This window comes from Nuphar pumila, chromosome 13 (genome assembly GCF_984573655.1).
Source record: "Nuphar pumila chromosome 13, dmNupPumi1.hap1.1, whole genome shotgun sequence".
Lineage (NCBI taxonomy): Eukaryota > Viridiplantae > Streptophyta > Magnoliopsida > Nymphaeales > Nymphaeaceae > Nuphar > Nuphar pumila.
The window spans coordinates 29,672,045-29,684,489 of record NC_143261.1 but is presented as its reverse complement, the minus strand read 5'-3'; positions in this window follow the sequence as shown (position 1 = coordinate 29,684,489).

Below are 12,445 nucleotides of genomic sequence, written 5' to 3'. Positions count from 1 at the left end.
CAGTCCACAGTTATTACGAACTGGCACCACAGAGAGAGGTGGTAAGCGGGGGGTTGTCATGTGTCAAACTGAAAGCTCAGGATCGAATCCCTCTGTCACGTGGGGCGGCTGTTATTCTGGCCCCAGTTTGCTTTTCAAAAAAAGAAAAAGATTAACCAACTGGTTCTTCGGTCAATAGCTGTTAGTTTGACGCCCGGTGGTTAACTTTTTTTACCAAAATGCATATAGGTGTTGGTGTATTAACTTTTTACAAATTAGTGCCTACATTATTTACATTTTACAAATTCGCCCTCTTATAAGCACAAAACCATCAATTTGCCTGTCCTTTTAACAGTTAGGGTCAGGAAAGCTAATGACTGATCTTCAAGGGTTAATGAAAAGGAGGCAGGGACCGATTTTCAAAATGGCTAAAGGCAGGGATTATTTTGCAAATTAGCTGTAAGACAGGGGCCTTTGCAAAATGGCATAAGGTAGAGAGTATTTTGCAAATTGGCTATATAAGGCAGGGACCGACTTGCTAAAAACCCTATTCAATACGGAGTATCGATTCATTTATGAGTGAGTAGCTTTTGAACCCTTTATGTTGTAGACTCTCTCCAGACACAACAGCAGTTTCCTAAGACAAGGTATATTCTATTATCATCAATCATTTTCATTTAGGATTTATGGATCTCCCTACTGCCATTCATACATACATGAAGCCATGAAACTATAATTGTATAGTAACATACATTGAAAACAAGGGCAATGCAGTCTTTTCTTTCTTTTTACAACTTGAAGAAACCAAGGACATTAGCATATCAACTACTGGCATGGTTGTGTCATAGTAACATAACCCAAGGGTCTTGGGTTCAAACCTCACAGGGTTATTTATTATTGTATACATAAGGTTGGTGGAATTTGATAAAAAAAAAAATAAAAAATTGGACGATAAGTGTTTTATTTATCAAGATTCTCTGTTATTGAAGACCCATTAACGTAGGTGTTATTAAAGCACAAAGCACTAAAAAAACACATCATAGGGCTCCGTAAGAGCTTGGGTGCCGGTGAATCGGGTTACCTCGCAAAGGGGCAGACCCATTAAGTGACCCGATTCTCAGTGAGGGTTCCGGTCATAAAAAAACAAAAACAAAAAGTAGGTACAAAGTGAGGAAGACTTGGAGGGAATCCAAGAGAAAATGGATGTGGAGGAATCCACTTGTTCGATAGCACCGTGAGAGAAGGAGAAGGATTCCACAATTATATCCTCTCTGTAAAGAATGCCAAATAAAAATTTAGAAAGATTTGGTTGATGTAGACTCCTTTTCCTATTTTCATGATTCCACCGATCCCTTTGTTGCAAATCAACAACATAATGTACAAATTGGAAACCTTGATTACCTTAATTCAAGCACTAAGAGCACGTTATAGTTACACCACAGAAAGTGATTATGAGGGATAGTTTGTCATTCCTTTACATAAGTGACATTAGTCCCTATTTTCAAATATCTTGATATTTTTAGATTGGTTAATAATAACATTTTTAATTCAATGCAATCTTCTAAGAGATTTTATCATGCATCAGAATTTCTTCTATCGTGATATTTTGAATATCTTGACAATGTTTGTGTAAGCATTAGGGTTTAAAAATAAACCCCAAAAGCAGAAAAACAAAAAGAATAATGGTGGGTATCTCACAAGCCCCAAAAATTATTATTTTTGCATATTATAAATCATATATCCTAAATAAGTAATGAAAATGTACCTGAAATGGAGCACTTTGTCTTCTTCTAATGTTCCTCGCGAGCCTTTTTAATAGTTCCAAGGAATTATGGTAATCTTGGGAAGTACCTTTCTTCCCTCAACCACTATTATTAATATGGCTTTCTAACCCACCTAGATTTAGAGAGGGAATAACTACAAGTTGCCTTATGTTATCTCTCTTTTAAGCTTATCTAGATTAGGTTCATTGTACTTTGGTATTTACCATTTACTTGAACGGTAGATATGAGATATTCATATTATAGTTTAACCCCTAAATAAAAGATAATTTTATAAGTCTTTTCATACAAAACATTTTTAGAATAATCCTTCCGAAATTCAATATCCCATTTAGGCCTATTAAAAATAATAATATTACCGTCAAACCCATAGCCTATGTATAATTGCTCATTGAGAATTCAAAACACTAATCCGATCTTATGATTTTTTTTTAAAGAAAATTGATAAAAACTTTTTTAAAATATTTTTAAAATTTGTTGGTCAAATTACCAAGTTTGTAATTTTCTTTTAATCTTAATTATACTTTTTCTCAATGTTGGATATTCTTTAAAAATGTTTTTGATTCTCTTATTGAATACTCACGCTTGCTCAAGTATTTCACTAATTATCTAATATACACTCTTCAATAAATTTCTTACAACTTATTTATGTGTAATCAAAATAATTAGATCATTTACTTAATAATAAATGATGTTCGTAGGTCAAAGGATATTTTGAATCCTTTTGTATATGAGAAAACTATCTTTTGATAGTAAATGATTTTTCAAGATACTGCAAGGATGAGGGTCAATAGCGGCGACGAAAGACACCACTATTGCTCTCTTTGTCGCCGTTATAGAATTATAATCGCGACAAAAGTGGCCATCCACTTTTGGCCTTTGATGAGTAATAATGGTAATAATTATAAGCTGCCGTTAAAGAATACATCCCAATAGCGGCGACTTAGCCTACAACGGTGATAACCCTATAACGACGACTAGCCTTTAACGGTGACTTCATAGTCACACTTATATGAGATAACAATGAGAATTAAATTTTGTTATAGCCTATAACGGAAAGCATGGAGTTGCTATTATATCCTATAATGACGACCTCATAGTCACCGTTATATAGGCTATAATAGATTTAAGACTTATAACAATGACACAGGAATGCCACCATGATAGCCTAGCCTATATTAGTGACCTCATAGTTGCCATTATAGGCTACGATGGGTTTAAGACCTATAAAGATGCCATAAGAATGCCATTGTTATAGGCCTTAAACCTAAAAAAATAATTTTTTATATTAGTTTTAATTTATTTTTTATAGTATTTGCATATAAAACAATAACACCGCAACAAAATTCAACACTAACAATGCAAATAGAGTCACTCAAACAATAACAATTCAAATGTTACATTCAACAAAATTCAAATAATAACAATGCAAATGAAATCACTCGAACAATAACAATTCAAACATTGCATTCAACAAAATTCAAACAATAACAATGCAAATGGAATCACTCATGTAATGCCCGTGATTTTTTGATAAATTTTCATAAATTTTCATAAATTTTCGTGAATGTCTATATATATGATAATTTGATAATGGTTATTTGTGTTATACAATAGACTAGGTCTTAGATTAATACTTATAAATAAAATAAAATACATTCAAAATGCCAATGGGTCCTATCAATCCTAGTGAAAATCAAAATTTGAAATTTATTTATGAGAAAATAGCCTTCTTAGGAAACAAATTTAAATGAGCAAGATGAATTGTGGTTTAGAAGAAGTTCACATACATTTGAAAATAATTTAGGTTGCATTTAGAGTTATTCCATTTAAAACTTAAATTATAATTTTAAAACAATTGAAATCCAAAATAATAAATAAAGTTAATTAGGAAAACAATTAAAATATAATAAAAAATTTAATTCAACTAAACTGAATAAAATGGTAGATGACCATAGGTGGGCCCGCCATCCCATCCTATGTAGCATCTTTGTTGACTTAAAAAAAAATGAAGTTAAAGCTTTAAATTCAAAGGTTTTTAAAAGTTACCAAAAACCAAATTTTTAACCCAAAGTCAAAACTTGCTTAATTATTAAGGAAGGCCTCTCAAGACGGGGTTGGGGAGGCATCCCATCCTAAACCTTTCTAGAATGGGAGGGCTGGACATTTAGAAGGAAGGAAGGTAGAATAGGGGAAAGGAAAAGAAAAAAAAAGCTTGACAAGGTTAAACTTGCTTGCCAAGCAATCAAGCTTGACCCTAAGCAATATGGGAAGGTTGAAACCCCCTATGGGGGTGTCCACCAGCCCATATTAGCATATTTTATGTAGTAAACAATATATACTATATATTATACATGAAATAAAACGAACCTAAGTCTAGTATATAGAGAAAAAAAAGAAAATTAGTAAAAGAGAAAAGGAAACTATAGAATGAAAAGAAAGGAAAAAAGATTTGAGATTAGATCAAGGGCTGAGATTAGCCCATCCCTTGACCTAATCGTCATGGGTTATAAAAAAGGAAGGGCTCACACCTCCTTTCTCATTGTTTGCTCCCTATTCTCTCATTCTTCTCCCTCTTGCTTCTTCTTTCCTCTTCTTCTTTTCTTCTGTCTCCTTTTTGGTTTTTCTCTTATGCAACCAAGAGGTGAACCTACGTACGTTGGTGGAACAGGTTTAGCATTTAAGTGTAGCCACCACACGAAGTAGACGGTCGGTCGGTTCACTTGGGAGGATCACTTTTTTTATCGAAAGGAGTGTTTTCGCGCAAAAGGTAGGGGGTTCTATTCTCTACACATAAATCAGAACTCGTAGGCATGAGTTTATTCTAATTTTTAATAAAACCCCATGCATAAAATTGGTGTTGGATTTGTCGAAATTAAAATAGAGAGGGTTTTCAGAAGAAAACCCCTCTCAAAAAATCATTTTTGTTAAAAATTGTTTTTTCTTGGATTCAAATTATTGAGTTATCAAAAAGAAAAACTTTCGTAAAATCTGATTCGGATTAGTGAAGAAGGGTTTAATCTAACTTTCCCAACATAAAATTAGTTCATCTCCTCGAGAAAACATTCTACTTGAAAAAGAAATGAATAAATTGATGCATGTTATATATTGTGAGATTTCAAAAACAAAAATCATGTTTTAATTAAAGTAGGGTAAAAATCTATTATTTTCTTGCATAAATCTTAGTTAGAATTTATGATATCGTGTTCATATGCATGCAGTATGTTTTTTGTTATTTTGTCATGAAAAATATGTATCTCTATGCTTAAAATTATGAAAATATCAAAAATATTTTTGAGGAAATAGGGTTTGGGAAAACAAATCAATTTTCTATTGCGTAAATGAGATTTGTCCATGATAGATTATGTAAAAACTATATGCTAATATTTTAAAGATTTTATTTAATGAGTTCATGTGAAAAAAAATAGAAATATGAATTCGGGTGGCCTATTTTTGCTCACCCGAATGCATATTATCCGTTATTACATATTTTTGGCCTGACACCCGACTGATAAATCGTTCGTATCTCTCTCGTCCAGAGGAGTTTTTATGGAAGGTTTATTGTGTTGGAAAGCTAACAAAATTTTACACAATCTGTAAAATTTTGAGCTTTATTCTCGGATTGAGCACTAAACCATGACAGTCAGAACAAAAAAGTATAGGCATGCTCTAAACCAGTTGTATCTCCCTCATCTGAATAAATGTTTATGAATGGTTTATGGCATTAGAAAGCTGACAAAATTATATACAATTTGTAATATTTTAGCTATATCCGACGACTATGCTCTTATCTATGACAGTTGTAACAGTCGGATAGAATTGAAGTCTGACAGGTTCTGAATCGGCTAAAGACTCGGTTAGTGAATACATGTGATCCCTATGTGGCTATCAAATATATTTTTTCAAATCATACAATGCTGCATATCTACTATTAAAACAATTGTTATGTAGGGATTGAGTGCTTAACATGGGGCATGAATTGAATAAAATAATTATGCACTATTGAATGAAATGATTATGCAACGATTGAATGAAATGGTTATGCATGAATTTGGCTTTATCGCCACTTACTTTTGAACTGTATGAAATGAACATGTATTGTAAATGAATGTGGATGCTTAATTTGGTATGACTGCTACATGTTGATAAATGAATGTAAAGTTAAAGAAATGCATTGACACATAAGTGTTGTCTCGTATTTGAGGCATGTGCATTCATGGGCCCTAAAGGGGTCAAATTGTATAAATATGACTGAATGAAATGTTGCATAGAATCAATAGACTAAAGAATTAAACATGTAATACTAAATATTGATACTTACAAGAAGAGGGTAAGTGGTACTAGTCTGGCTTCATGGATACCACATTTGAGCATGAAAGGTTGCTCTTCCCTAATCACGAAGATTGGAGAACCCTCTACATTAGATTGTAGCATGAAGGAATAAAATCTCATGAGTAAAGTCTGATGCATCTGGATGGTGGTGTTGAAAGATTCTCTTGCTTTTGTTGTCTCTCACCCAACAATGGTAAATGGTGCTCGGCCAGGCCAAAGCCATAATTATTTAAAAACACTGTCTGCGCCATGACCCTGATCTAGGTTACTGCCTGTGTTTATACCCACAGGGATAAAAACTGAAACATAAAGTGAATGCGCATTTAGTTGGACATATCATGCATCATTTAAAAAGAAAACTTAATTAAAGATGTTAAAGCCACTCATGCATATAATTCAAATTCTGCAATGGTAAGTGCATGCATTTTTAACTGCTCATGCATATTTACATGCTTATGGTTAAGTGTTTGTCTTTGATCGAAAAAATTATGTAAAAGAGTAATTGAAAGTCCTGTATAGTAATGCACGTATGTATCCTTAGTGTGGTTAATTATTATTTGAACGTGTTAGTATCAGATTAATCTTTTACATGCGTGTTTTAATTTATGTGTATTGAATAGCTCTACCCTACTGAGGACTTAATTGTTTGACCTTATTATTATTTAATGTTTTTAGGTAGTGAATAGACAACTATGTGATGGCAGGAGGTTGCGACGGGGACTGAGTTGGGCCTTTCTCATTTTTAGGCTTGTTTTGAATTGTGAGCATTTACAAGTGCTCAAGACTCTGATATTCATTTAAATTGAAAGGACTATGTTATTATTTAATTTAAAGTGTAATGAACATTTAATTATTTATGGATATTCAATTTTAAATTCAAAGTGTATTTGAAAATGATGTGATCAATATATAATATGCCAAAGCTTTTGTCCTGTTCGGATTTTTGCTGTAATTTATAAAACTATTTCAAAAAAAAATAATTTACATGATTTTCAAGATAAAAATTTTGGGGTGTTACAACTCAAACAATAACAATTCAAACAATTCTAATTACATAGTCAAATGAAAGTATATAGTAGCTTTTAATATTTATTAAGAGAAACAAAAGTTTAAGTTGCCCAATCATTTATATGATTGGTTGAAATCTTTCTCATCACTAGCCCAATGGAATCACTTAATAGTGAATTAATCAACCAGTCAACTTTCCTGCCATAAAAAAAATAAAACAACATGTTAGTACCTATGACAACTATTACGGACAAAATGTTCAAAATCACAAACACTCAAGTAAATGTGAAAACACAACAAAATATTATTCACTTGCTATACATTAATAAGAATTTAAGATATACCAAGAAAATACTTGATAAAGGCTTATCTTGTAGTTGAAGTTGAATATGCCCTGAGAGAAATGTATCTCATTTACCGGTTGCACAACAATGACATAAAATATAAATAAGTAAATGAGAGTATTTTAAAAAACTAGTTCCATGGGTTAGTGGTGTGTGCGAGTGCCTATAAAAGTGCATTAGATGTGTGTGTCAACATGTCTTTGATTGTGAGAGTTGTGTCCTTTGTTTTTTTATTATTTTCCTTTGCTCTTTTGTTGATGCATTAAAGAAATTTTCAATAAGTTTTCTTGTATATATGCGCGTGTGTTAGAGCTTGTGTTCCTTTCCTTTTTTCAACAATTTTGGTATCAGAGCCTAGTTAAGGTGAAGTTGGGTGTAGCATTATGGCAGTAAAGGCCGTAGTTGAAGTGAAAGATCTTCAAGTGGTGCAGAGAGGTAATCATTTTGTGGTTTATGATGTCGAATGGTATGAACACACTCAACCTCTCACAATCTCTGATTTTTATTTTTAGTGGTGAAAATTCTGATTTTTGGAGTATAAAAATGTGAACATTCTTTATCTCACAAGATCTTTGGGATCTAGTAGAGACTGGTTATGTAGGAATAAAGAGTTCTAAAGCAAGAGAGAAACTGGCAGATGCAAAGGAGATTTGGAAAAGAAACTCCAAGGTTGTGCTTGTGTTGTAACAAGCAACTATAAATTTTATTTTTTCTTGAATTGCCAATGCCACAAAAACCAAAGAAGCATGAGACATATTAATGTAAGAATTTCATGATGGCAAGAAGGTAACCACGATGAAACTTCAAACTTTACGTAGAGAATTCGAGACTGCTTATAAAAGGTAGTGAGTTTTTACAAGATTTTTTCTCTAAAATTTCTATTATTATTATTCAAATGTGATCTTTTGGAGAGAATATTACTGATCAAAAGATTATCGAAAAAGTTTTGAGGAGTTTACCTTTAAAAATTGATCATATTGTCACTACTATCAAGAAATCTAAAGACTTATTAATTTACTCTCTTAATGAACTAATGGGTTCATTGATGGCTCATAAAGTAAGAATGAGCATATCAATTTATAAGGAATATTAGATCTTCTACTAAATTTACATATATTATTATAAAATATGATCGAATAACCTTTTTGAATCAATTGACCCACACTAAGCAAGTTATAAGCTAATCCATGAATATAATAAATGTTACCAATTTTTTTCACCACTTGATTTAGTCTTAACTGCTATTGTACCTTTGCCTTCAATTTTTACATGCTTGTCATTTCTAAGCCTAACTTGCAACTTCACTAATTCACCCATGTGGCAGAACGAACCCTGTTTGCCTGTCATGTGGTTATTACATCTACTATCTAGAAACCACACATCACCAGTACTTTTATTTGGATTTAAGCAAATGAGAAATAACTTACCTTTATCTTGTTTTTCTTTGACAAAGTTTGCCTTTTGCATTGCTTTTATCTCAACAGCTCAGTATGACCCATCTTTTTACAAAACATGCATTGTTTCCTTTTGTGACTTTGTTGTTTATCTCATTTTTCACCACTATCTGATTTTTATTGCATGGTGTAGGATCTCCCTTGTCCTTAACTATGACCACAACCATGATAGCTAGTTCTTCCTTTGCCTCTGCTTGCATACTTTTTATTAGAGAATTTTTTGCTAATTTTCTCTTGATAAAAAATCTCCACCTTAGACTGAAATGCATCCTCAATAAGATTCACATGACTGACAACAAGATATTCTATCCTGATATCTTACATCTTGATGAGTGTCTTTTTGCTACTAATGTAAAGAATGACTCTTGGTTATAGCATCTATGTTATGGTCATTTGCACTTCACTGGTTTGAAGTTGTTGAGTAAAAAATGGATGGTATGTGGTTTGCCGTCTATTGTTTTTGTTAATAATTATGTAAAGGTTGTATTTATGGCAAGTAGCATAAATGATCATTTTCTATTGAAAAAGCTTGGAGAGCCAAAAATCCTCTTGAACTGGTTAATGCTGACATATATAGATTGATACAAACTCTATCTTTGAACAATAGTAAATATTTTCTATTATTTATTGATGATTTTTCTCAAATGAGCTGGGTGTTCTTTCTTGTTCAAAAGTCAGAGGCATTTGAAAAATTTCAGGAATTTAAAGCCCTTGTTGAAAAAGAAAGTGGGCATGTTATAAAAACTCTTTGCACTGATAGAGGAGGTGAATTTTTATCTAATGAGTTTTGGTTCTTTTTACAAGAAAAGTGATATTTGCAGGCAATTGATTATAAGAAAAACATCGAAAAAATGATGTTGCCAAGCGAAAAAATCAAACAATTATAAAAATAGCTCGAAGTATGCTAAGTGAGAAGAGACTCCCAAATAATTTTTGAGCTCAAGTAGTAGCGACGCCAGTTCATTTTCTAAATATATCACCAATTAAGGTAGTGTACAACAAGACTTTGTATGAAGCTTGGTGGAAACAGAAACCTGATGTAAGCTTTATGAGAATCTTTGATTCTGTTGCTTATGCCTTGATTCATTCTGATTATCGTGCCAAAATGGATAAGAAAAGTGAAAAATATATATTTGTTGGGTACATTAATGAAACAAAGAGTTATCGATTATTTAATCCTACTAATAAAAAGCTGATAATTTAAAGAAATGTTTTTGATGAAAATAGTTATTGGGATTGAAAAGGAGAATCAGGTCAACATTTAATATTTTTGGGGGATGAACTTAAGTCTATTATATCAAATGAGAATATGCCATCCCCTAAGTTTTCATCTCCTTCCTCTTCAACTCGAAGGACATCATCCAATGATTTGAATAAACCTAACAACAACACTCTTCCCCAGAAAGTACGATCCTTATGTGAAATTTATTAATCAAGCAATTTTGCTCTTATGGTTATAGAGCCTACATGTTATGAAGAGGCTAGTGGAAGATAAAAGTGAGAAGAATCTATGAGAGAAGAGATTGTAGCTATTAAGAAGAATAATACATGGGAGCTTGTAGACTTGCCACCTGAAAAGATGCAATATATGCGAAATGAGTCTACAAGGTGAAGTGCAACTCCGATGGAAGTGTGAACAAATTCAAAGCGAGGTTAGTTGTGAAGGGGTATGAACAAAAACTTGATATAAATTTCTTTGAAACTTTCTCTCCTGTTGCTCGAATTGAGTCTAGTAGACTTGTATTGGCATTAGCAGCTCAAATGAAATGACAAGTTTTTCAATTTGATATCAAGTTGGCCTTCTTAAATAGTTTTTTAGAAGAAGATGTATATGTTGAGCAACCACAAGAATTTGTTGTTGATAGAAAAGAAGAGAAAGTTTACAAGTTGAAGAAAGTACTCTATAGTCTTAAGCATGCACCAAGAATGTGGTATGAGAGGCTTGATTCATATTTTCAATAAAATGATTTTCATTGAAGTGAAAATGAGTCTATGTTATATGTCAAAGTGGAAGGTAAAGATGTTCTCTTTATTTGTGTTTATATGAATGATATTATATACACTAGTTCTTCAAATCTTCTCATTGAAAAAATCAAGAACTATATGATGTAAAACTTTGACATGATTGATCTGGGGCTTTTGCATTACTTGGACTTCAAATACATCAAACAATTGATGATATTTTTATCTCTCAAGAGAAATATGCACTTGATCTTCTTAAAAGACACATTATGTCAAATTGCACGGAGAGTTCTACTCTAATGAACACGAATGATAAATTGTCATCAAATAATGGCACAACGCATAGATCCAAGATTGTTCAGAGGCATTGTTGGTGGGTTAATGTATTTAACTCTATCTCGTCCCGATATCATGTTATCTGTTAGCTTGGTTTCAAGATTCATGCATGATACTTCAAAGCATCATCTTGGAGCAACCAAGCATATTCTTCACTACATTCGTCTAACCAACAACTATAGAATTTGGTATAAATTAGTTCTTACTTTTAATTGGTTGGTTTTACTGATAGTGACTGGGTTGATTTTGTAGACGACAAAAAAAACACAAGCGGGTATGTTTTCCATCTTGGTTCAGGTGCTATATCATGAAGCTCAAAGAAATAGTCTTCCACAACATTATCGTCATATGAAGCTGAGTATATTACAACTTCTGCATCAGCTTGTCAAGCTATATGGATGAGAAGGATTCTAGAAGATGTGAAACAATCTAAAGTGTTTGCAATAAAAATTTATTTCAACAACTTGGCTACAATAGTAATGATAAAAAATCATGTTTTTTATGACAGAATCAAGTACATCGAGCTCCGCTATCATTTCATTCAAAATGTTGTTGCCGAAGATATAATTATCTTGAAACACTGTTCTACAAATGATCAAGTAGTTGATGGTGTCACCAAAGCACTTTCACATCCAAAGTTCTGTTAGAAAAAAGTTTCAAAATATAGCATATTTGTAAAGTTTTGGTGATTTAATTTTCCCACCAAAAGTGCTTTGAAAATGTTTAGTCCCATATCTAAGAGGGAGAAATTTTTCTGGTGGTTTAAATAGAGAGTTGGTTCTCTATTCTTTACTTTGGTAAACCTTGTATGTTAGGGTGACTTGCAGACATTGTTGCACTTTGCATAGGAACGGACGCGCTGTTTGCGCACACACACGCAATGCCTGTGTGTGCAAGGGTGCATGAGGCACAATGTGGCATTTTGATGGCATACTTTGCACTTCGCACGCTCATAGCGGTGTGAGGCACATATGAGGTGCTGAGGTCCGCTTTGACCAAGCCATTTTTTGACTTTTTGTTTTCAAAAGGTCTAGTCATTTGAAAGACTTTAAAATGCATTTATATAGCGTTTATGTGACATTGTGACTATTGGACGGTTTTGGAGGTCCTTGATCATTAATCAAAGGCGGGTGGCCGTTCAGGGTCATTTTCATCCTATTTTCAAACCGTCAGATTTATGACCTTTAATCTCATTTATCACAAAATATTTTGGCCTTCCTAAAGTCTATAAATTTCTTCATATTTTTGT